This window comes from Tamandua tetradactyla, chromosome 14, assembly GCF_023851605.1.
Source record: "Tamandua tetradactyla isolate mTamTet1 chromosome 14, mTamTet1.pri, whole genome shotgun sequence".
NCBI lineage: Eukaryota > Metazoa > Chordata > Mammalia > Pilosa > Myrmecophagidae > Tamandua > Tamandua tetradactyla.
In genome coordinates this window covers 25,079,969-25,106,649 of record NC_135340.1, presented here as the reverse complement: position 1 = coordinate 25,106,649, position 26,681 = coordinate 25,079,969, and positions in this window count along the sequence as shown.

Sequence of the window (26,681 nt, the reverse complement as noted above, 5' to 3'; positions counted from 1 at the left end):
TGAAACATTACTCCATTTACTTAGAATTACAAATGCTAAGCCAAAACCTGGCTATCAACTATTACATTTTAAATACTTTCAGCACTCTTATACTCAAAATGCTCCAATAATAAGATTATGTATAACATAAATTTAGTGAAAATGTGACTAGAGGGTTGGTATGAATTCAAATATACCTACATATTTACATCCATTCGTTTGTTCAACAGGTACTTATGACACATTTATGATGTTTGGTTTTAAGTACATTTTTTTTTTTTTTTTTTTAAAGAGAGAGGGAGGAAAGGAAGGAAAGAAAGACAGAAAGGATGGAAGGAAGGAAGGGAGGAAGAAAGGGAAACATCTTTATTTTTTTATTATATTTTGTTTGCTTGTTCGTTTCTCACATGGGCTGGGGCCGGGAATCGAACCGGGGTCCTCCGGCACGGCAGGCAAGCACTCTTGCCCGCTGAGCCACCGCGGCCCGCCCCTGGTTTTAAGTACATTTTAATGTTGGTTTTATTTTTTATATGTTCAATATATGCACCTTTAAATTTCTGAAAAGAAACAATTCCAAAAATAACTACTTTTTTTTATAGTTACTGATTGTACTTCGTATATATTTCAAACAGCAATTACAATAAACATGACATATATTAAAGATCATCTTTATTTTATAATAGTACCTGTCAGCAGTTATGGAGCAGCACAGTACTTTAATCTTACCAGAGTTGACCTCTTTAGAACCAAATACATTAATAAATATATATACAGGTGTCCTTGAGCACAGCTGGTCTTCATGACGCCCATTCTCTTTTACTTACACATTCGTATGGAAGTAAACACACCAGAGGCCCCCAGCTGAAGGGCAATAGCTAATCCAGGTTATGGGTGTATATGGCTAAACGTAATACAATCATGTTTTCTCTGAATTTGAAGTTTAATTTCCCATCATATAAAATCAAATTGATGTTTGCTCATATTTTTCTTTTCTGGTGAAGTATTGTATTCATATCCTGGTCACGTAAGTACAAAAGTGATTTTCTCTGCTTCTAAGACTAAATATGGATTTTGAGAATCATCAGGAGAAAATGATAAGAGAATTCACATGTATGATATCAGACACAAAATATACTTTTGGTTATCATGGTAAGATAGCATCAAGTAGTAGAAAACATCATAAACATATATACGTACTTGTATATTCAATAGTGATTGTTGCTAGTGACAGAGGTCAAGATCTTTGGCTACACTGAAGGCTTTTTTTTGGTGTGAGGGGGTGGCAATAAAATTGTCAAAATCAAAAGAATTTGAATTATGAGGTGTTATATACCCCAAGATAATTTTTACTGTATCCAAATTCATAGTAATACGCATTATATTATTTATAGTAAGTCTAATCAGTGAATCTCATTATAAAGGTAACCATAATTTAGTGTACTTAAAACATAAATGCGGTGCCATTTAACTGCTGACAAACCACTTTTATTGATAGAAATAGCTTCAGTTGAAAGAAGGCTCTTGAAAAGTTTACAGTTTTATTTTTTTCAAGCACCACAAACTAATAAGCAAAAACATATGAATTAGATAAAATACTTCATTAAGTTACTTTTATTGGGTGAGTCAATGTGATATGATTACATTTCAGAGACTTTTAATTCCCCATCATATAAAATCACATTGATGTTTGGTTATATTTTTCTTTTCTGATGATGTAGCCATTCAAAGTATTTTACTCATATCAAAGCAGAGATATTATGAAGTTACAACTGAAGTCGTTTGCATCAAAGCTAATCATAAATTTTATTTTCTTAAGTGTTTCCCAGGATAATCGCATCGCAGGTCTGTAAAGGAGACTCTTAAAAGTATTCTCAGGTCTTGAGTTCTAATTTGAAAGGAGCCCATCAAATTCAGAGCATTGCTATGATGATATTCAGGAAAGCAAAAGCAAAAGACACCCACATTTTGTTCGTGAAGCTTTGGATGAACCCATTGAACAGTGATATTTTAGGAAGATATTTCTTAATGTTGAAGTATAATTGGCCATTCATTACTTTAGATGGCCAGCTCTGCAATGGTTTGCACCCACTGGTATAACTCGTGCAAACGTAAAAGTGCTTGCTTTGAAATGACACAAAAAACTGAATCGCTACACAAAGTGGTAAATGATAGCTGCTCGCTATCGTGGACGCAGGACCCTTTTATTGGTTAAAAAAGGTAGGTGAGCATCACAGATGCCAAGTGTTTGTTGTTAAGAATGTGTATTTACAGGTGTGGAATACCCTAAGGATGGGTAGAACTGTTATCTGGCTGCAGGTGCAGACTTTAATAAACAGGAACTTGTCTTTCCTCTAATCACTTCTCTCCTTTATCATGCTTATGGATTATCTCAATTCACATTAAGTATCACTTGTGCATAAAGCATATATACTGTGTACTATATTTATTTAGCTATACATGTGACTAGATCTGCTGTGAATAAAACGCAAAGTGCATTCACATGAGAAAATGAAGTAGTTTAATTTAAATATTTTAGGAGTTCTAGAATACTAATAAACATCTGGAAGAACAGATAAAACTAGATAAATGTTTAGCCTTGTTATGAGTAACACACTAGCATACGATTAGGTTTATAATGGTTGTAATTTAACAAAACTGTTGTATGAAATATTTTGTTTAGCATTCATTAAAAACTGTTAATGCACTTGTGTTTTTCATGGACTAAATTTTTTGCAGCAGACGTACGTTATTAGTATAATACAAATATGCTAAAAAGCAAACAGTTTGGTGTTAAAATGTTTTAAGTAGGATTGTGAAAAGAAATTTTACACCAATCTTTATTTTTTTTTCATTTTTACAGGGAAAATTTTACCACAAATTCCATATTTTAATGATATTATACCAACTCTATTTTTTAAACTCATTTTGTCACTGTTTTGTAACAGAAACACTGTAAATATTATAGATGTGGTAAACTATTATACTTGTTTTCTTATAAATGAAATGATCTGTGCCAACACTGACAAAATGAATTAATGTGTTACTAAGGCAACAGCCACATTACATGCTTTCTCTTTCACAGTAGGCAGCAGAGCATATGGTTTTCTCTTAATGGAACGCTAGCTTCTCATTAACATACCAGTAGCAGTGTCAGAACTTACAAACCAGCATAACAGGGAGATGGAAAAACTTATAAATTAGACCCTTTCAGTACTATTCAGAAGGAAATGACTGATGTTCTAAGGTACAATATTTAACTAATACTGTGCCCTTTTCTGCACCTTCTTTCCACAAAAAAAAAACTTTATTCTTATAATAAACATAAACATAAATATCGAAGTGCAAGTAATTTTTACCCTGCTTCTAAGAGTGATTGACACCCTGATTTTGGTAACTCTTCTTAAAAATAACATTTCGGTACCTTTTTGCTCACAGTGTGATATAAACAGCTGTATTCTCACCATACTATTTCAATGCAGTTAGGCAATATTTTGTGTGTCTTCCTTAAAGAGGAAATCCATCAGATAAATGAAAAATGAGGATGAAAAGGAAACCACTTATTTCCCGGAGGTTAAGAATGGCCATTCCAATAACAGAAGTGGAGCCACCAAGAGGTTATGTGTGGAAGTGAAGGAAGAGAGGAATTATTTTATTTAATTCCCACTCCACTATGCGTGGTTGAAACCATATTTAGCTGTGTCATAATAATTATGGTGATTTGAATTTCTCATCTCATTGTTTTCTTTACATCAAGTTCCTTCTCACTGAGAAGTCAACTGTGGCTGTAGAACGAATATAACAATGTCATGTCTTAGGAGATATATTTAAAAATTTTGCCCATCCATACCATACATTGTGAAATTATATTTACATATGGAGAAGCACGACATACTACGTCACCTCACATCCCAGGAATTCCATAAACGAAAGTAGGTTTTAACATTTGTATTTTTAAATTTTCATTACACTGTTTGTATAATTAAAGGGTTGAGTGCTATAAAATTGAAATATAAAGTCGCAGAAAGTGGTCTATGTGTTCAGACTTGATGTTGAGTAATTGTCAGGAAGAAAGCAGTTGTATTAATACTCTGATAACCAAAAAACCAGATGGATAACAAAGATGATTCTTTCCAAAGACTTTAAACCAAGAGGACTCCTCTATTCCATTTCTTAAATGTAAAGTTTTACTCCTAGGAGTCTAACCTTTTACTCAACTCTTTCTGCCTTGTAACATAATGAATGATGAGAATATCTTTTTAAAGAGTAAGTCGGGAATATGTAACACAAATGTTATTTGAATCCTAACTATAAAAATATGGACAAACTTTCTAATCACAATGTTTGAATATGTAATCCACTAATGTGTGTAGCTTTTAAAAATATTTTCCTCTTTAGGGGAGTTCAAAATGTTACTGAATTTTGATTATTACTAAAAGTTCAGCATTTTTGTGACTTTGCATATTCTCTACAAATGCTCGAAGATACAGTGCCAATAGTCAATAGTATAATTACCTAAATAAAAAGGAATCTAAGTAACATTGCTCCCAGAGGATCCATAAACCTGATTTCATAGAAAGTGAACCTCAGTGCAAAGAGAAAGGTACTAATTCTGTGCACAGAGTTCAAGATATTCTATTGTTGAAAGACCCTTTCTTTTCCCCATCCAGGATAAGATGTGACAGTATGTTTAGTTCATAACCATTTCTTCCATCTACCTCAAAATTTGCCGTCATCTCCAACATGATTGCAAACGCTTTGGAAATCAATAATTGTTATTGATTCAGGCATAATGTTCCTAATGCAAACTATTAATTCAAGGGCGTGTCATACTTTCTGAGTAGCAGACAGATAACCATGCCACAGATTTATTTTGAGTGTCAATGGATCCAAAGTTTTACACTGGATAAGCAAACTATTTTTTTTTTCAGTGTCTCGGAATCCAAGAGAACCACATCGAATGGCCTCTTGGCATATCCTCCACCATCATATAGATAATTTATCTATAACCCTAACAGAGGTGTGTGAAAAGCCCCTTCCTCTAGGTGTGCTTCCCAACACCAGCAAATCAGGAACATCTCTGCATACAGGTGTTAAAAGTAGCTTCTACCTCCTGTCCAGCGTTAAACTTCGACTGATGGATGTTATTCAGCTGAAGACAGTATCACTGTAAAGTGTCACTGATCTGGTCACTATCTCTGGGAGGCTGCCAGAGCTTCTGCCCTGGCTTCTTGGTGTCTGTGAAGGAAGCCAATTAAGATCACAAGATAATGGCTGGTAATAATAAACTTCTAATGATGCTCCTAACTGAAAGGAGGTAATTAAAATATGTATATGGATGACCCCAGCTTCTGTCAGCTCCGTGTAGCTGTTATGTTGACAATGTCCACATCTTGTTTGGGAAAAGGAGTTAATATTGTCTAACAATAGAATAAGCAATTTAATAATACAGAAAGAATTGCCTTGGAAATGCATACTAGTCTCAATTTCATTGCACTAGCTTGAAAGAATTCAGTTGGCTTCTGTCTCTTAACTGGTCAACATTTTGTTGCTTTGGTTACCAATTTTGTAACTTATTACTTCTCCCCATTCTCCCCACACCCCCCACCCTCCCCCTATTACACTCCCACCCCACAACCCCAATATGAGCTTTTTGGTTGTTATTGCATTTCACTGGGACTGGGTCCTATCTTCTTCAGGTGCTTCTTGAAATCAAAGACTGTGTTTTGAAAAAAAAAAAAAAGACAATTAATTAGGTAGCAAAGGAAGCCAGTCTTCTTATCACTCGATCTTTTCATGGACATTAGCAGTTCACACTTTTTCCACTCCCTAACCCTGCAGCCCAAAGCTTTCCTGTACACCTGCTCAGCTCAGCTCATCAATTTTCTGCAAGCCAGTTAAATTCCTTTAAGCCAGTCCATGAAGAGGTGGCGATAGCTCTCTGAGAAAAAGAAGAAAGAGAAAGAGAAACAGAATGCTGCGCCAGGCCTTTATCTTGATCACACTGTTTGTTTTCGCATTGATGTCTGTAATGAAACAAAGAGGATTTAATCGTGTTAAACAAAAGCCTGTTGGTACCCAGAGGAAACTCATTTAACTCTACTTCAAGTCTTGGAGTTTCAGGTTTCTTGTCTTCCTCTTTGCAGATCCACCAGGCTGAGTTTCTTACCTGGGGCTTAAAATTGTGAGGTGCGAAACTCTTCTTTTGTTTTGACAGGTGCTCTCTGCTAAACATCAGCCTAGCTTTGATGGTGATAATACACAGAAGGGGGAAGAAAAAAAAAAAAAAACTTCAGAGATGCTAATGACTGTAGTTACCCAACTTCTGCCTTTAACGCGATTTATTAGCATCCCTCTTCGGAGTTCTTTAGGATGAAGTGGGAAAACAAATTGGGCTGATGGGAAGCGAGTGTGAAAAGAGAATATCCTAGAGAAAAGTCAGGAACTCGATACACGTCTTGGAATCCGAAGGAGGAAAGTCGGGTGAAGAAAATAGGTATAAAACTATCCTTCTTGAGCCAGGAGTTAGATGGCAGGGCCGGCAACTTTAAGTCTTAGCTGGCACCAGAATTGACTCACGGGTAGCACTGGGTGACTTGACATTTGGCCAAGGAATTCTCAGACCCAGCTCTCACGTTAAATTGGTAGGCCAGTAATGGAGGGAGGTCTGAACTGGTAGCCCCTCTCTCTAAGCCCAGAAAACAGTCTCTAGGTAGAGAGAAGCTTTGGGGTTCCCTCCATTGATTGGAAACCACACTGGTGTTCCTTTCTGAACACTCCTCCAAGGATTCCAAAAGAGCCTTTCTACATTTATTTTGAGCACTGATTTCCTTCTTTCAATCTGTACCTGCTGTTGCATTTCTCTCTGTACCTCCTACCTTCTCCTGAAAATTTCTTTCCCTGACATGACTCTCCTGGGGGAGTAGGAACGTTCCCCTCTCAGCAGACACATGGATCTGCGGTGCTGACCAGATTCCCTTGGGTAATGACGCTGGAACTGTATTTCCAGGTGGTGAAAGAATATGTCGGTTTTGAGCTTTATCATCAACCAAGGAAATTCCACTGTTCCAAAGTGAAGGAAAGGAAAGAAAAAGCACCCTCTCATTTTGCCTTATAGTACGCTAGTCTTTCCCCATCTTTATTTAGACAGGAGTGGTAAGAGTAAAGTATGGACTTCTCCCAGAAATTTCAGAACATACAAAAAGTTCCCATAAAATGATTAAAAGAGGTGGTATAGATTGATAGTTAAAAATGAATCCAGCTGAGTGATTTTTGAGAAAGTTGATCAACTTGTTTGTGCTGCAGACTTCTCAGCTTTAAAATGGGTATGTTATAGGACCACAATCCTGGGATTGCTATAAGCATTTAATTAATTAATGTCAAACTCTTAGAAGAGGCTTTAAGTCATAAACTGTACTCAGGACCTACTGGCCATTATTGCTGACAAACTGAATGATCATCTCAAGGCAGGATGCTAATTCACTGAGCTTCTTTTCTTCCATCATCTACTTGATCTTCCAAGCTTTAGTTTCCCTTGTTTCCAAGGCTTTGGTGGAAGGAGGCTCCTTGCTTCTTTCTTCATAAGAGAGGGTGCTGCCTCCAATAACTATTCTGTCTTTTCAGCGAGCGAATCACCCTGATGTCACCATACACTCCTATCCTCAAAATAAATCATTGATTTTCCCAATCTGCCTCTCTTCCCATTCAAGGTCTTAAAAGGGATGGTATTCTATATTTAATTTCAGTCCTTTTCTTAAGCAAGACCTATGAGAGAGAGAACCTGATGAGAAGGTTGTACTGTGGTATTTCTTATAGATCCCCACTGTCCTTCACTACTCAGCCAAACCTTCCAGTGCCTTCCGTGGAAACCAGCCCACAAGACTGCGTGTCTTCTTCCTTTGAAGCAAGTATACAAGGAACGTGGAATGTTCTGGAATGTGCCCTTTTGCTGCTGCCTCATACCTGGCATTTCCATTTTTAGAGAGAAGGTTAGTCTTAGATATTCAGTAGTTTTTACACCAAACTTTGATTCTTTTATTACGGTTTCTGGCAATTTTTTAAAACTAATATCTTTATAGAGAATAAGAATTATTAGTTAGGAGAGAGAGGCAGGTAAGAAAGTTCAGGGAAGAAAAGGCTAATAAAAGGTTTGTTATCTCTATTCACAGACAAGGGAATAAAAAGCGAACTCCAAATATGGTTGATCCCTTAAACCAAATACCTGGAATTAATCAAAAAAGATAACGAAAGGAAGAAGAAAAAGTAGTACTGCTGACTTCTCCCAAACAGGAATATATTTATCTCTTGTAGCCTCATTTATTCATGATCTTGACAGAATATCCTATATTTGCTTGAAAATAACAGTTAATTCATGAATAGCAAGGGGTCATTCAAACACCAGCTACTTAATTGGAACAATTCAAAACTGAATAGGCTTGAAATGGTAATGGATATTGTGGCAAGTAGTTTCGGTGCAATATTTAAGTTCTTCTCAATGAAACCCTAAAATAAATAAATAAATAAATTACAAACCAACAAGAAAAACAACAAAAACAAGAAGCCACCAAAAATATTTACTTCTCAAAGTTCCTTTTTTTTATTTGCTAGAAAATATATGGACCATTCCATTTTATTCTTTTCAACATAATTGCACTACTTTTTATAATCAAATTTTTTTGTGAAGAATTATAGGGTTTTTTTCTTACAACACAGCTATAATGCAAGCTAGCTAAGTATTCATGAAATGGAGAATAATAAAGATTTTTTTCTTCTGCTTTTTCTTCCCCAAATAAGATGTTTATATTTGAAAAGAGCAAAATTTGTCATTTGCTTTTTTCTTTCCTACTCTTCATGCCCAGATACTCTGAGCTTGTCTAGCATTTGAATGTACTAAGGGCCGTAAAAAGTTCACCTATGGCACACAAATTATTTTGTTAGGGTGCCATCTGCTGGTGTCAAACAACAAGGACTTATTTTTCTTAAAGATTGATGGTTAACTATTAAAACTGTAATAAAGACTTTGAAGTTATCTGGTTCAAGTAACTTTTTCTTTCTTCTCATTTAGAATTGTTATGTAGCCTATTTCAAATGGTTGTGTGAAGCATAATTCTTAAGCACTCCAATAACTAATATAAAATGTATCTTTAGCCTAAATAGGAAAATGTAGGCACCAGACATTGCTTAGATTTATTGCGTCCTGACCTATTTGGATATAAAGTTTCAATATTTAGTTTGTGCTGCTCCCTGTTTTAGCAAAAGTTCTGTTAATGTGTCCCCCTAAAAATGTAAGGCATTTCAGATGCTGTGTTTGCAATTCATCCATTTTGGAATGTAAAGGCTCAATTTATCATCCGCTAACCTGTGCTCCATGCCACAGTTTAAGATGTTTGTACCATCTGTTGCTTTTGAAGCTTATCAGCAAGGTCCTGAACATTTTCATTCAATATCTGTGCTGTTCCCAGGTTTCTTCCCCAATTTACCTTGTATGAGAGGTGAGGAGAATCACACACACATATCCCATTTTTAGATCTTTAGCACTTACCAGCTGTGTGACCTTGAGCAAGTCATTTAACTTCCCCATGTCTCTTCTACCCTTATCTGTAAGTTGTAGATAATAATCATAACTACTTCATAGGGTTATTGTATTAAATGAAATCATACATATAAAGTTCTTAGGGCAGTGTCTGTAACATAGCAAACATGATAATTGTTAGCTGTTTTGGAATAGTTCTTATTTAACCCTATCTAAGGTATCAGTTAATATCAACTAGAAAATCAGCCATTGCTTTACAGTAACTCTTGGAATCTTTCATTTCTTCCCTGATTGGGAGATAGAAAGTGTTCATGGTGTGAGGCTGAAACACTTGTTAAATCCTTTCAATATATATATATTTTTTTTGGTGAAGAGAGGCAGATGATTAGTTTCCTTAATTTTGCCCCCTTTCTATAGTGCTTAACTGGCTTGAAATCTCAACTCCCTAAAAGCCTATATCAATCCCTTCATGGTCTGATGTCTATTTACTGCTCCATCCACAGTTTTCAATACTCTCCTTCTCAAGCTCTTGCTCCAGCCATAATGGACTTCTTTCCATTTTCTGAGGGAACCACGCTTTTTTCCACATCTCCCCACTGCCTAGAATAACTTTCTCCTTCCTCCCTGCCTCTTCCCTGTCACCCGACTGACACTTTGTCACCTACTAACACCCTCTCACCTTGCACTTATGGCCTGGCTCAGATCATCTCTTCATGGATTCCCACAGCCCTCAGCACTCCATCAACGGGTCCTATCCCATTATATTTCGAGAGTATTGAGGCTGGGAGGAGTCAGCATATGCACCATTAAACTCCTAACCTCCAGGGCAGTACCAGGCACTCAGAAAGTGCTAGATAACTATTTACGAAATAAAGGACTATAAAAAATGGGTATGTTTATGCTGGGGGAGTTGAAAGAGAAAGCATGAGCTATCCTCTTCCTACAAGGTTGAATTCTGTCTTAAGCAGTAAACAAATTTAGTCATTATTTCAACCATGGCACTGCCGATATTGCTCTCAGTCACTACTATCCTTTTGTTCATATATTTGCAGCAATAATTAAATACATGTAAAATGGGTGCACTTAACTTTTTTTTGCATGCATGTAGGAGTCTATCTTCAATTTCTATGTTGGCAAATCATAAATATTGTCTTTACTTAACAATGGCAATTCTCATGAAAATGTATATGTATAATGATTTATTCTATAAATATGTATTGAGAACTCACTATGGTCTGGGTACTCTTCTTGGCAATGAACAAAGCAGACAGATATTCTTGACTTCAAGGGCTTAATTAGCTCTATGTTTTTGCCTAAGTTCTCTATCTGTTGGGTTCCAGAAGGGACACAACAAAAGACAGTGTAGCATCCTGGGTTTCACAAAAAGGTGAGCAGTTACTGTGTCTGCCAATAGAGACAAAGGGAAGGAGATGCTACTCAAAAACTCCTGTTAGATGATTGTATGGAGAAGCCTGCTTGATCAAATATGTGGATTTCATCAAGGGGATTCGATCAGCAGGCAGTGTCTCTTTAGAGAGACAACCTAGAAAATCAGCATCTAGACCTTTCATTCTTCCCTCCTTGATTCTACTGCTGTTTCTTTCATTGGCCAAAACCAGTTGAAGGCAGAGGCAGGAAGCCCAGCGTCCTGGCATGGAGTGGCTCAGTGGATTTGGACTGGAGGGCAAATGGAAAATATCCAGCATTAACTCTGATCAAAAACTTTCTAATTATTTTTTTTTTATTTTAGTCTCTGATCCTTTTCTAAACAGAGAGTGTTCTTTCAAATAATAGGCAGTTTTTGTGCCTCATGGTAAAACAATAAGCTATTGAAAATTAAGGCTTTTTTTTACAAGCCCATACTTTTTAAGCAAATATTAATATTCTGTATATTTTGATGCTGTTTTTATTAAAATGAGAGATTTGGAAAATCTAATAGAGTTAATAAGCTTTATCTAGACTGTGCCACTGAGGCTTATGTCAGGACTTCTAAATAAAAGAGAAAAAATGAACTTCTAAAAGAAATCCCTCAACTATGGAAGAACTAGTGATAATGCCAAAATTTTTCATCTTTTCTGTGCTTCTCCTGGAGCTGTGGCAGAAGCAATCACTGCTTTGTGCAGTAGTTTATGGTCTCAGTAGAAGGCCATGGGAAAGTTATACACAAATATAAAGAGGGTTACTGAGGTCCTGTGGTATCTTTGAGGGGACTAAGATTCCTTTTTACCAGTGAAAGTTCAATCTAAGCATGTTTGAAATCCAAAGGCACAAAAAGCAAAGATACTGCATTAACCTTTGTATCACACCAAAGTGATCTAATTTGTTATATCACTTCCCTTGAAAATCCTATTAGAATTTTGCTTGGTGAAGCTACTATACATAAGATTTATGCTTTCATAGGAATGGCTATTTTCAGTCATTTATAACTCAGATGGATCCACTTTTTGTGGAATAAACTTATTTTCAGGAAAAAAACTTATTAGGTTCTTTTTTTCCTGAATGCTCCCACTCCCCAGTTTAAATATTAATTAGTTAATCCACTGACTTTGTACTTAGCTTTGACAATGTGCTCCATGTTTTGGGGCTACCAGTTTGTATGAGTGCCTCCTTTCTAAGAGTTAAAATAGAATTAGGAACAATATGATATCTTATAAACTTGGTAGTGTAAATTTTTCACAGCATTGTCTTGCTCGTTTTTAATTGGATTCTCACAATATTCATTGTAGAAAGACCCTGTCTTCTTTAAAGAATAAAAAACCCAAGAACTTGAATGAATCCTCCCAAATAAGCCAATATATTCATTTAGAATCTATGATATGCACCCACTGTCTGACAAACAAACAATGCTCATCAAAGCCATGAGTCCTAGTCCTGGTGAGTCTATAATGCATGTCCGTAATGCATGACCTTCTCTAAACCTCAGCTCCTTCTGCATAGTGTATGGTTAAGCTGAGTTCCCTTACAGGGTTTGATGTCTATGGAATGCTAGAGGCCTTTATCTCTGAGAGTTTTTATATCTTGTACCTTTGCTTTTTAACTTTCTAGCCTGAAATCTACTTGAAGGCCGAGCCTTCATTACCTATCACAGAGCCTGCCAAAGGCAAGATTATTTGTCAATAACAGTGTAGAACCAAGTATTGGGTAGAGCTGTTTAAATATAAACAGGTCTCACAGAACTATTTCAAAATATTTTGGAAATTGACTTTTAGCGCACTACTATACTGTGTTTTCAGCTGCTAACAATGTACAAAGATGCAGGACAGTGGGATATTTTGAATATTTTAGAAATTTCAGCCAAGATTAGAAACTCTCCATGTGATGAGATTTCTAAAAGAAGCTTCAATCTGATTTATCTCAGCTGGACAAAAGAATATGTTTACTTTAATATTTTAGTTAGAGTTTCACCAAGAAATCAGACACTTGATTTATCTTTAATATCCTTTTTCAGTGTGACCCTTTGCAAGGGAATCTGGTCTGTTCACAAACAGAACCGCGTGGTAAAAAATTAAGAGCACTTATTGGAGTGTTTTAGAAGTGTAATTAATGAATAATAAATATAGCATTATAATGATAAGGGGGACCATATGGAGTATTGGCACCAATAGTAGAAATGGCTAAATCTAGGCAGCACGCAAACTTGAGAGATTCAGGCAATGTCAGAGAGAGCGAGCTATCTCTAGTCCACAGCAGAATCCTCCAGGATTTGCCAGTCTCTGAACCTCCCTGCTGCACTCAGACCTCTCCAGGTTAGGAATTACATATTATTATTCTTGTATAAATCCCCAGAGAGCATGAATTCTCTGTAAACGATCCTCTTTAAAAATATCAAAGAATAAATGCATTCTTTGATACTACTTTGGCTGTATCAAATCATACCAGGGAGAACTCAGTGCCTACTTTGTCTATCTCCATGCCTTCTGCAGAGAGAACGCTACCTTTGTTACACATAGTAGGTTTTCTGGAAACACTGAGAAAATGAATGAATGTATCAAAGCCTTTATTTGGGTGAAAAGGGTTGCAAAGATGAGAAATCCTTTTAAACCAGTTCAAGGAAAAATAGGCTTGTGGTAATGATATAATGGGCTCAAAGAAATGAAGTGTAGCTAAGTCATATGTGACCTGGAATTGGGAGCAGAAACTTCTTTCCAGCTCTTCTTCCCTCTGTCTCTCCCCATCTTTTCCTACTAATACTAGCTGCTTGAATTAAATAGTAGACCTCCTACAGAATTATACTGTGAACTTGATTGTTTCCTGGGGTTTGCAAATGTTTATTACTGCTTTCTTCCAATCTTCTTCTCAAACATATCTCCAAATATGATACGATTGTAAGTAGAGAAATAGCACCCCTTGATTAAAAAATGCCAGCCTTCTTCCCCTTGCCAGCTGAAGCCAAGAAGAATGAGGGACTCTCCCACATTGTTGAGTGAGTGGTTCATTCCAGCAAGGCAAGAGCTTGGCATCTTGAACTGAAAATTCCTAACCTTCAAGCTCTTCTTTTATAGACCGCTATAAATTGAAATGTTTTCATTAACAAAATAATCAAAACCGCACCAGGTTCAATGGGTTCTGTTCTTCCAACACCTCTTCTAAGGTTACCTATCACCCAGGGATTGCAGAATGAAAGTGAGAGAATGAGTCATTTATTCCAGAGAAATAATAATAAATGACTCTTTAAATGAGTTTATTTTTATCAACTTTTAAAAATTTTCAAACATCCATCAGGTTCCCAAGTGAAATGTCCTGTCTCATGGAGTGTTAATACCAATAATTATGAGTATGCTCAGACTAAATGGTCCCCTTTCAAAGGCCTCCCGTTTTAGCCAAGGTCCCTTTGATCTCAATTAACAAGAGAGACCCAATGAATGCAACTAAAAATAAAAAGGAGTCATGGGTGTAATAATATAATAAAATTTGGGACAGGAATCATTGTAGAGATAAGCCTCATGAACAAAGTTAATCTGAAACTTCTCACAATTCTTTTCTTTGAAAGCACATGGGCTCTTCTCATCTAAGTATCTTTATCTTATTCTGACCTGGCTTTTCTGCTTTCCTCTGAGTCTATGCATCAGACCTTGCACCAGGGATGACAGTGCAAAGGTGACTAGGACGTGGTTGCTGCCCTGTGGGCTTAGAGATGAGCTAAAGGAGGCAGGCAGAGAAGCACAGAAGCACAACACACCACAGGTGTTGCGGGAGGAAGGGAAGACTGAAATGCAGGAATGTTCAGTTCCATCTGGGGATGACGGTTTTAATGGTTTCAAGGGGGACATGATATTTATGGCAAGTCTTCAAGATAAACTGATATGGCACAAGAGAAATTATAGAAGTAGGCAAAATCCAGATCATGGGCGTTCCTTTATAGCATCCTAGGAAAGACTGACAGAACCCCATTTCCGATTTTAGAAAGGTCATTCCAGAAGAAGCATGGGAAATGAGTTGGAGTCTGGCTAGAAGGAAGATGGGGAATCCCATGAGTCTGAAAAGCCGTTGTCTAGCGAGACAAGAGGAGGACCTAAGTCCAGGAAATAATAGCAGGGAAGGAAAGGAGGAGATGAACTCAAGGGGTAGAAAGTAGGTCGAGCCAACGGCCTTTGACACCTGAAACCACAGAATTCTCGGTAAGATTAGCAGGTGAATCTGCCCCAATCACAATTATCTGATCCATAACACCTCACTTCTGGAAAGGGTGGGTGTTCTTTGTCTTCCTAGCTCCAGACTATGAGCATCTCCTCTACCTACTGCATCATCATTCTGATTTTCAATAGTATGTTAAAGTTTTTCCCATACCTCATTCTCAGTCTATCCTGGTATTTTCTGCTTTTCTTCTGAGCATTATATATCTCCCCTCTATCAGCTGACCACTCCATGAGTGGGATGGTCCTGAATTCTAGATCCCAATTTCCTAATATTTGTTAACCATAGTTTTGGATGGTTGTGATAGAGCATTGTAAGGGAGTCTATAAATCCAGGACTGATGTCCCGTTCTGATGACATGCAGTGGTGTTATTTTGAGGAAACCCTTCCTTAGCCCCAGTTTTTATACTTGTGAAAAAAAAAAAGGAACCTGGATGAGATAATTTTAGGAGCCCTTAATAGTTTTGAAAGTGCTGAAATCGTAAGTCAAGAATGGTAATTCACAATAAAAAAGTTAAAAAAGAAAAAAAAAAAAGAATTACTTTGCTCCTCGAGGGACCTGAATATGTTTATAGAGAGACAGTTTGGAGAAGTAGAATTTTGGAAGCTAAAAGTCCTGAATTCCAAGCCTGGCTCTACAGCATTCTACCTTTACTTAACCTCATTGAGCTTTAGGTCTTTAATTTGCAAAATGAAGCTGACACCCATATTGAAGGCTTTTGTGAAGATGACATTAAGTGGACCACAGGACACCTTCCAGCATAGTATGTGACATGTAACAGACAGATAATCAATGGAATCTATTATTATTACATTGAATGAAATTCAGTAAAGAATATTCAAATAAATTCTGATGAGCATATTCATTCATAATTCTGATGAGCCTACCAACAGTGTATTTTATCAGCTCTGAGTTTGTCACTCAACACTCAATTATTTTTATAAAAGATTAACAGCTACAACAATTTAGCAATTCTCCCTACTGTCCTGATAGTAGTAATACAAAGTCTTGTTTGTTTATTCTGTAAATTTCCATAGTCTTGCTCAGTATTGCAATGAAATGACTACCTTAGCATGAAATTTTTAAAAAGGTAATAAAAATCCATCTTAATTCTCCTAAGGTCTTTTGGATATTAATTCACAGTTGTTTTGATTTAAGGTTTCCAAATGGCCACATATTTCTGTAGCATTGTAAGAGGTGATGCTATTTTCTGTAATTTTCTAAAATGAAGTGTTTGTTTTGTATTATTTATAATAGCCACCTGATTTGCAGAGACAGAAAAAAAAACTTGTGTGCACTGTAATTTGTTTTGAACAAGAACATGGGATTTATTGAATACCACAATTTGACTTGCCGCATATACAAATATCATTAGGAAACAATGAAAAATCACACACACCACTTTGTTAGGTAACATTAAGGTAGCAGTATGGGGAGTTAGGAATGTACAATCCAAGTCAAACGGCTTCTTCCATCGCCACTTAACTCTCCTGGCGAAAGTTCTTCAGAGCAGAGGTTTTCATTCACCGAGTCAGGAGACACCAGCTCCTGGCCTCAGGTCAAGTATTAGCACAAATACTCTGCTGCCAATAACTACTAAAGCGCAGGAATGACGTACTTTGCAAACGAAAGCAGAGCTATGACGTCAGCCTCGTTTCTAATTTCCATGCTTTTCTTGAGTGGAAGAGGAATGGGCAGAGTCTCTAAAGGAGGAAATCAAGGTACGGATTTAAGTTTATATGAATGGGTGTGCATGTGTAGAAACATTTGAGGGATACTGAAACATTTGAAAAGATAATAGAATTGTGCTTAAGATGGACTTTTTTCTTTTTGTGCATCTGTACTTTCTAATTTTCCAACAATAAAAATAGATCTGTTGTGACAGACGTTATTAGTGTTTACCATATATCCATGTGCTCATCTACATTTCTAAGCACCCGTACATCTTGATGAGGTCATGTGACTCTCTCGCACTAATAGGACATTAGCGGAAATGACGTGTCACTTCCGGTCCCAGGCAGCAGAGGAAGTGTTTGTACCATGTGCTCTCTTCCATTGGTACTTCAAGAAACCCAGGATGTCGGAGTCCTTCTTAGACAAGAGCCTCAGAGGAGCACCACAGGATGGTGATGCATGAGCAAGAAACAAGCCATTTTGAGATTTAGCCACTTAGATATATGGGGTTTATTTTTATTTTTATTGCAGCATAGTCTATCCTATACTGACTAATACATTCATATGGCTTTTAATATTTGCCTATTTAATGTTCACAAGTCTACCTGAGACAAGTATAATTATTTCTATATTATATTATGTGGAAACTGAGACTTGCAGAGATTTAGTAGTTTGCCTGGACAGGGAGCGGTCAAGATGGAATTTAAATCCAGTGTGGCCGTAAGCTGCTCTATTTTTAAAATAAACTATGTATTGTGTCATATATAATACAGCTTTCATGTGAATGGAGCTACTGTTTTTGCATCACCACAGTATATGAACAGAAGTGACTCCTTGTATCCTTGTGGCTTTCAATGTATTCCTACTATGACCATTATAGGGAAAACCTCTTCATTTCATGAGAAAAAAAAATGTCTTCGTATACTCAGACTTATGTTTTGTCAAGATACTAAAACTCCTTTCCAAAAATAGCAGATGACCCCCGTCCACTCAGAAATCTCTCTCCTCATGGGCTGTTCCAGTTAAGCTGGTGGCAACTTGGAACAGATAAGAGATAGAAGCCTGTGTATTCCATCACTTAATGGTTCTGCAGGGACTCCATCCTTTGCTGGGCAACCAACAAAAATAATTTTGAGAGCCAGTCATTTAGAATGTGCACCATGGATCTAGTATCAGTAACATCTGAATTTGGGTTGGTGTTCCAGTAATAGAGACAGACTGAGAGTAATCTCTCTCCGTGTGTATATCTCACAGTCAATGCTATGTGTTTCCAAGAGTTTATATATGGCTCTCTATGACTGATAAAGTCTTATTCAAGTCCCTTTAGTTGAATATCGTGAGTAAATATGCAATATCACAAAAGATTAAATGCAATGAAAAGTGATCAGATATTTTAATTTCCAAATTAAGGAAAGTTAGCCTGGCTCTTCAGCTTGCTGTATTTTAGTATCATCTTCTGTATTATGAGAAACAAAACACAGCTTCAGAATGACTCTGCTTATGAAACTATAGTTCAAAAACCCAATTTAGTGCTTTAAGATACAGGGAATTAGTGATTTGGAATGGTGAAATCTCTGTTCATGCTTAAGAAAAGAGCAGTAAAAGCAGGATGATGATATCAGAATGTTTTTTAAGACAAATGCTAGGATATTTTGTAGATTTACAAGTATAGGAAAATCAAACTTCAAGGGAAAGCAATCAGAAAATGAAACAAAAATATAAAAATAAAATATGCTGTAACTATCATCCTGCAAATAACCGAAACCCCTAAAAAATGCATCTGTTCTACATTAGAAATCTGGCAATAGCTACTGCACCTCTATTGACATTTAAAAAATTAATTTCTCCAGCACACCAGCACATTTATTTTGAATGGATTGAATTAGAAAATGCAGAAACTAGAGTTTAGGCAAAGCCCTCATGGATGCTTTCATTTGAGTTTCACAGAAAATTGTTTTGTTTACTCTAATGTATATATTATATATGTACATATATGCATATATATGCATATTTATTAGTTTTCATTTTCTCTTTAAAATGTGGAGTGAAATGCCAAAAAGATTATGTCACTATTCACATTTTCAAAACTAATACCTTTTTCTTATTTTTAATTAACATTTATTCTGTGTCACAATAATTATTTTAGCAATGTGTGGGAAGAACATTTAAGAAAGTTCTAGAAAAACTTATCAAACAGCCATATCAGTCCATAATAAATTTATTGCATTGAGGATTCATCTTGTACATGGTCATCTGTTTTGTCAAAATCATTCGCATTTATTCTAATGTATTGTTGCTGGTATCATTCATTAAATATGTAAGAACTTCTATTTTAATGGGAAAATTTTCCACTCACAGGACAGATGGAGTCATGCAAATTACTACAATGACCACAAGGTGGCAAAGTATACAAATCTACATCCTTCACATGGGCTCTTCCTAAGATAAGGTTTCTGTTTTTCAGCATGGGGGAGGGGGTTGGGGGGAGGGGCTTCTTTTATGGTTAATTGTCTCCCAGCTAGAGAATAGCGAAATTATACCGATTTCCCAAAATTTGTTAATTACTCCAAATTCCTAGTTCTTGAGTGTATGCATCATGTTAAGATTCTAATTTATTATAAAATTTTCTGGTTTAAAGCAAAATTGAGTTTTTTGAATCTTAAATGTATATTTTAAAGGTAAAATTATTGGGTCCCTCTTTCACAACATTTTAGATGCATTGGATGTGTATACATGAGTCAGTCGGAAAGTGGGTGTTATTGCTACACAAATTCAGAACCATGATGTGATTAGATGATTAGTACTAGTTATTACAAAATTACAGTTATTTATATTTCAAAAATTTTTGGTTTAGAGAAGCTAGATTATAAGACTCCTTAATGTCGTTGTTCTCCAAAACTCTAGGCTCTGCCTTCTCTTTTCCCTATAACGTACGTTGTAAAAGTTCAACCAGCTTTTAGCAACTAAATGCATACTAATGGCACTCGATTCTAGATCTGAAGCCCTGCTCTCCTGAGTCCTAGACCAGGAAATCTAAATTATCCATCTGATTCTGCCATCTAACTTACATTTAATGCATCTAAAACTGAGCCCATTATTTTCCTCCCCAAACTCCTACTCCTTTCACCTGATTTCTCTGTCTTTGTGAATATGGTAATGCAACGGACTGTGGCATTCAACTCAGAAACCTGGGATTGCTTCCTATCTGTTCTCTCTTTTCTGCACCATTTATGCTGTGGATCCTGCCCATTTCTTTGGTCTCCCATGCTCTTCTCCCAAACTTACCATATTTTCTCACCTCTTGGTGCCTTTACCCATATTACTTTTCTGTTTTCTAAGTGATCCTCCCAGTGGTATAAATTGATTTAAGCTTTCTAGAAAGCCATTTGGCAAAATGTATGAAGCAGCCTAGAAAAACCATCAAAGAGATTACTCGTAAAAATATTATTTAAAATAGCAAAAGAGTAAAAAATTAAAAAAACAAAGCTAGAATAAAACCGCAAAATTGTATCTGCAGGTGGTGCAAAGGTAGGGCGGCACAAAAGTGGCTCAGTGGCAGAGTTCTCACCTGCCATGCCAGAGACCCAGGTTCGATTCCCAGAGCCTGCCTATGTCAAAAAAAAAATGTATCTGCTTCATTTCCCCTACAGAAGAAAGCTTAGTTTAACCTTCACCTCTAGACCTAACTCAATGGAATCCCCTTTTTTCAGCATCTCATTAGCATGCGGCATTTAGTGCATTATATTATACTTGTCTGACATTTTGTTTAATCTCTTTCTCAACCTATCACTGTTCCTAAACATATAGTCTAGAGACCAATTTATCAGATTCACCTGGGGTAGAATGGTGTGTGTGTCAGTGTTGGTATTGTTTTTTAAGAAATCCAAATTCCAGACCTACAGAATCTAGCTCAGGTCTAGAGAATCAAAATCTTTGGAGGTGAAACACAGGAAACTGTGTTTCCCAGCTCTCTGCTACAGTCAAACCTGAAACCCACCTTTACTCTGAACTGAGTTTATTCTCAACCGCTTCTCTTCACTCACTCTTCACTGGTGCTAAACTTTGACTCCATCACAAAAGACAAGATCACCTTCTGAAAACTCTCTTGCAGCATTTCAGCAATACCTCAAAGTTAACTTCCAGTTCTCATCTTTGTGCTGGTAACGTGGTGCATTTCTTAGAAAGAAAGGTCTTTGAAGTTACATAGACTTAGGGCTGTGGTTCTCAACTAGGGGCATCCTCAGGGGACATTTGGATGTATCTGGAGACATTTTAGTTTGTCACAACTGGAAGAAGCATTTAATGGGTACGGACTAGGAATACCACCAAACAATGGACACCACAGCCTCCCACAACAAATACTAAGGGCGGAAATTTTGCTGTGCCTCTTTTTAGCTTCATTAGGGGATCTTTAGACCCACTGGGTGAGCATAGCTACTTCACAGATTGCTGGGACCCTGACAAGTACATGATGGTTACTCTTGCCCCACTCCCCTTCCTCTCTCCTGTACTCCGTCCCTTCTCACTCCACCACCTACCACCCCCACACCTCTCCCACATGACTATACCTTATTCCTAGAGTGACTGCTCTAGCACTTTAAAGGCCAGTCAAACAAAGAAGCCATGCAGCAGGAGAAGGGCAGAAATTAGAGCATAAGATACACCTGTGTTGTGTCTCAATCACTACATATAACAGGAATGAGGAGAGCGGATTCTGCTATGTGAAAGAAAAGGTCATTTGAATGAGCAGAAGAGGGTCTGCCTTGTTCCTATCAATCTCGGGACAAGAGTAACCCATGCCAGGAGGATTGGTGCCACACAGCTCCCTAGTAGCCAAGAGGGAGGTGTCTAGAGAAGGACTTGAAGAGGTTCTAAAGGAGCAGGTATCACTTTTGAGAACATATGCAAGACACACACAAAGATTCCATGAATGGGTTGAAAAGACTCTGGAGCCAGATCACTCAAGTCATATATTGGCTTGGCCACTGAATAGCTGCAAGTTATTTTATTCTCTTTGATCTTCAGTTCTTCATTGGTAAAATAGGGATGATGACCATCGAGCTCTTATAAGGATTCTATGAGTTAATGCAAGTAAAGCACTAACAGTGACTGGAACATAATAAATACTAAGTAAAAATTGTTGACTATTACTGTTGGCCGGCAGTCAGGACTGAGGTTCTCATGATTTGACTGGTAAACCATTGACAACCTGTGTGATAGAGTTATTTTGATCAGCATTCCTTGTTTGATGTCCCATGCTGATGTAGTCTTAGGAAAATGATGGGGCAAATTATTAAACTAAGCTAAAAGTCAGTTACCTTTGTTCTAAGTGGGACACTCCCTAGAGAAATTGTTTATAATTCAAAAGAACAAATTTGTTACACCGCAGTTCAATTATTTCTTCAGAGAAAGGTCTTAAAGAGATCAGTCTCAAACTGAATGTTCTAGACAAAGCAAGATTTACTGTTCCAGCTTTTGTTCTTTAAATAGAAACTACCACACACTTTCCCAAATGAATATTAGTGAATATAATTCAAGGCACTTTATGATAGTCTACTGATTTACTCTGAAGGTAGCTGACAATTCTTTAACCCAAAACCTAACTTAGATAAGTAGGTATGAAAAACCTCAGGTTTCCAGTGTTAGTTATTTTCTGATATAAAAGCTAATTAATTTTAGTTTGATTAAACAATCAGAAATTACTGATATTCTGCTATTACTGTGATAGCGTAGGTCAAGATTTAAGACCTTAATGTTAATTTATCCAGCCTCATGCCCAAGCATATCTAATTGGGGACTTGCTCCAGAACATGAAATAACATTAATCTATAGGAATATCTGTTACAATAAGCAATTCTCCAAGTGAATTTAGGTAAGTCTTAATTCTGCAAATTTGGATCTCTTCAATCAGTTTTAAAATTGGCAAGAATTACATTTCATTAATTCAAACCCAACTAATTAGTGACTACTCGAAAGGGATCAATTCAATTCAATTTTATATTACCGATTGAAGTATTTGCTGGCTGTATCAGCAATCATAAATAATAATATAAAGAATATTCAGAAGGAAAAGAAGAATCAAGAGGTCACCATTCTCATTTCACTGGCATAATGCATTTAATAGATTGTTAGCTTTGCTAAAATTGTTATTTACACTGAAATATAATCAGCTTTTCAGATACTTTTATTATTTTATATTTCTCCTAATTCCATTCAATTAGTGAGATTTTACTAGAAAAGTTAACTTTTATCACAGTTCATTGCCCTTTTTCTGATCTCTAATGTATTGAATTGTGGACCTAGAAAAGATATGCCCACGTCTTAATCCTTTGAACCTGTGAATGTGATCGTACTTGAAAAGTCTCTGAGGTGTAATTAAATTAAGGATCTTAAGATATTCTGAATTGGGGAGGCCCTAAATGCAGCGACACTTATCCTTATAAGAGATACACAGGTGGAAATACAAAGGAGAAGCCTCTGTGAAGACTGAGGCAGAGACTGGGGTTCTGCAGCCAGGGAACACCTGCGGCCACCAAAAGCTAGAAGAAGGAAGGAAGGAAGGATTCTTCTCCAGAGCCTTTGGAGGCACAGTGGTTTTACCTTGGTGTCAGACCTCTGGCCTCCAGAACTGTGAGAGAATAAATTTCTGTTATTTTAATTCGCCAAGTTTGTGGCCATTTGTTAAGGTGGCAGCCCTAGGGAATTAATGCATGAATCATCTTTAAAAATGCATTAAATAGAAGAAGTTGGGTTAAATATTTGCAAGTTTGTTTTTTTTTTAAGGTCTATTAATATCTGGTTGCACTCCTTTGGAAATAATGTTTACAATATAATCTTAACTGAATTGATTACAAATAAAATAAAAATGTCTATTTCTTGATCAAATTTACTGCTTATAGATTATTAGATGATTTAATGTGGGGCAATATTTAATAATTGTTTTCTGAGAGTGGTTTTCTACGTGACTCGACTCTCCCTGTTTCAATGATGGTTTCATTTCTGCACTAGTTTGGGAAGAAGTCAAGCTGTAATTTGGGGACCACTTTATCGTGTAATCTCACAACTGACTGGCTAGGGGGCTCTGGCTGTTAGGGTAGCAAACCAACGATACTTCCTTGACAGGTCATTTAGGATTAGAAGATGAGAGACCCTGGCTCCACCTCAGTCCTCTTCCTCTCCTCCCCACCACATCACAGGACAGGAGTGGTCAGGAGAGGGGGGGGGGTAGATGGGGAGGGAAAAGAGAGAAAGAGAAAGGGGAGAAAGAGAGAGTGAGGGAAAGCTCAGAGCCCAGACCCTCTCCCTGGGGAAAACAGCAGGACCTGAGATGTAAACTGCTAGATTGAAAGAGGCATGAAACAGGTTATGGAGCTAATGAGACATTCCCATGGTTGAACAGGCTAAAGGACTTGCAGAGAAAACAGGCGTGTCTAGTATTTCATTTCATAGTGATGTAACCCCATACTATTACCTCTGAACAAATAATATAGAGTCAACATTTATTAGATGCTTACTGTGTACCAGACATTTTACATATATATTTTCATTTTATCTTCAAAATGGTTCGATGAGGCAGGGACTATTATGAACCCCAATCCTCAGTAAAGATTTACAACATCCAGCTGCCACATGGAAATTGATTATCTGGGGGAAATTAAGGACTATACTCCACAGTTGGGTAAATGCAGACTAGAAAACACAGGAGAGATCAAGGGAAATTTTTTTTGCAAGCAGCAAGAGACGTTAGACTAGGATATATATCAAGCTACTCTCCAAATCCCAGGAGATCCTGGAAGAAATGTGTGTTTCCTACCTTATAAAAGGAAATGTATTTAATTTTTACAGGATAGAATGGAAAGTAGACTGGAAGACTTGAATATATTCAGGCAAATGATACTGGATATTATAAACTGACATCAATGGAACATGTTACGTAACTAACAGCCTATTACCATGATATGACTATATCATGATAATATTTTGGTTAGAGCAAATCAAGACATTTCTATATTCCATTTATTTCCAATCCTCTAAATATTTTTCACTTTCAATATGAAGATCCTGATGAATTAGGACAAACAAGGGAATCTTGATCAAACCATTAGTTTCACTTAGATAGGGTTTTCTGACTAAACGTAAAACTTATCACAAAGCACATAATCTCCATACTGTACAGAGTTCCTTTCTCTAAGAACATATTTAGTGTTTGGTGCAACCAATGATTTTACATTAGGATCCAACTCCGGACACTTAAGGAACCTCCAGAGAAGTTGATTAATTGTCAGGTTTAACCAGACAACAATATTTGTTTATGTGGGTTCCATTAATAGGTATTAGTTGAGCTGATTAAATGAGAGGAATAGAAGTTGCTTATCACCGACTGGACTGAGCAGGAAAAAAAGTAGTGAACATGAGCTGGGATGCACGTGCCTACACTTTCCTCTCTTCTGTCTTCATTTACTTTGATCTTGCAGGGACTGAGGGCACCAAGCAACGATGCTCTAAAAGGACCACCAAGTCCCTGAGAAACCCCAGGCTGGCACTTTGCTGGCCTCAGTGGTCTTCCCTGGCCACAGCAGCTTTAGGGTTCTTTGTTAGGGGACTTTCTTTAGGTGCTTAACCTACAAGGCTACAACTTGAAAGAAAAGAAATAAGTATAAATACCAACTTTCAGGCAGCTTCAAAATTAGTTCCCTTGATCTTTCTCCAAGTCTTGTGTCTTACAAATAAATCCAACCTTACTTAAATCTCTAAAGATACATTTTAGAAATGCTAAGACTCACTTAAGGGTGGAAAACATGCCAGGGATCCTATGCCTATTCTATCCCTTTTAGAATTCAAAAATGATCACTGTGCTTTAGTGCAGTGAATCTCAAGCTGGTTGTTTGCAAGAAGTTCTTGTTTGTTTTGCTTTTTTTAAATTCCCAACTTTTGTAAAGGTGGTAAAACTGAATTATTAGAATAATTAAAATTAAGAAGAGCAATGAAATTCAAGCCCAGTTTTTAAATTACCTTCAACAACATAAAATTACTCTATCAAATTGTCATAAAAGTTCTGAAATACTTTCAAGTTCTTATTGTGTTATGGTGAGAAAACAGTTCCTACATCAGCCCCAGGCCACAGCTCTCACTTGATATTTCACTACTACTGTGTCTTTATAGATGTGTTAAACTTATGGATAGGTGAAAGTTACTTATTTTTTTAATTGAAAAAATAATAGTGGTTCATTGGTAGAATGCTCGCCTTATATGCAGGAGACCTGGGTTCAATTCCCAGACCATGCACCAACCCCCCCTCCCCCCCAAAATAGACTTTCAGCACGATGGTGGAATAGGAGAGGCTGAGTTCACCCCAGTCCCTACAACAAGGAGAGATGCAATAGAAAAATGGCCAGGAGAGTGGGTCCAGGGAGTGAGTGATTATAGAGGGTCTTCTACCCCACACCAGGAGGCCCTCGGAGAAAAAATGGAGAAATGGGGATGGAAAGAACAGGGTGAATGTCCTCAATCACAACTCTGCCTGCCCCCACAGCTGGCTTGAGAAGACTTGCCTTCGGCTCCGCAGCTGGGAGCTCCTTGGCGAACTCGGAAGATAACAGACGTGCTTTTCCTATGTGCAGACTCCACTTAGTCCAGACGTAGGGCCCACATCGGCCCCTGTGGGACACGGTTTTTTTTGTTTGTTTTTTTGCAAAGACTGGGGCCCTTCCCTGGGGAAGAGGGGAGACGTAGAGTGGTGCTGCTCCAACATGCAGCCAGCGAAGGAGACGTGTTTGGGTCCTGATGCTGCTCCCCTTCTCTGTGGAGGCCCAGACACTGCAGGTGTGTGCGGACAGAGAGCTGAGGCCCAGGTGGCCGCTGAGC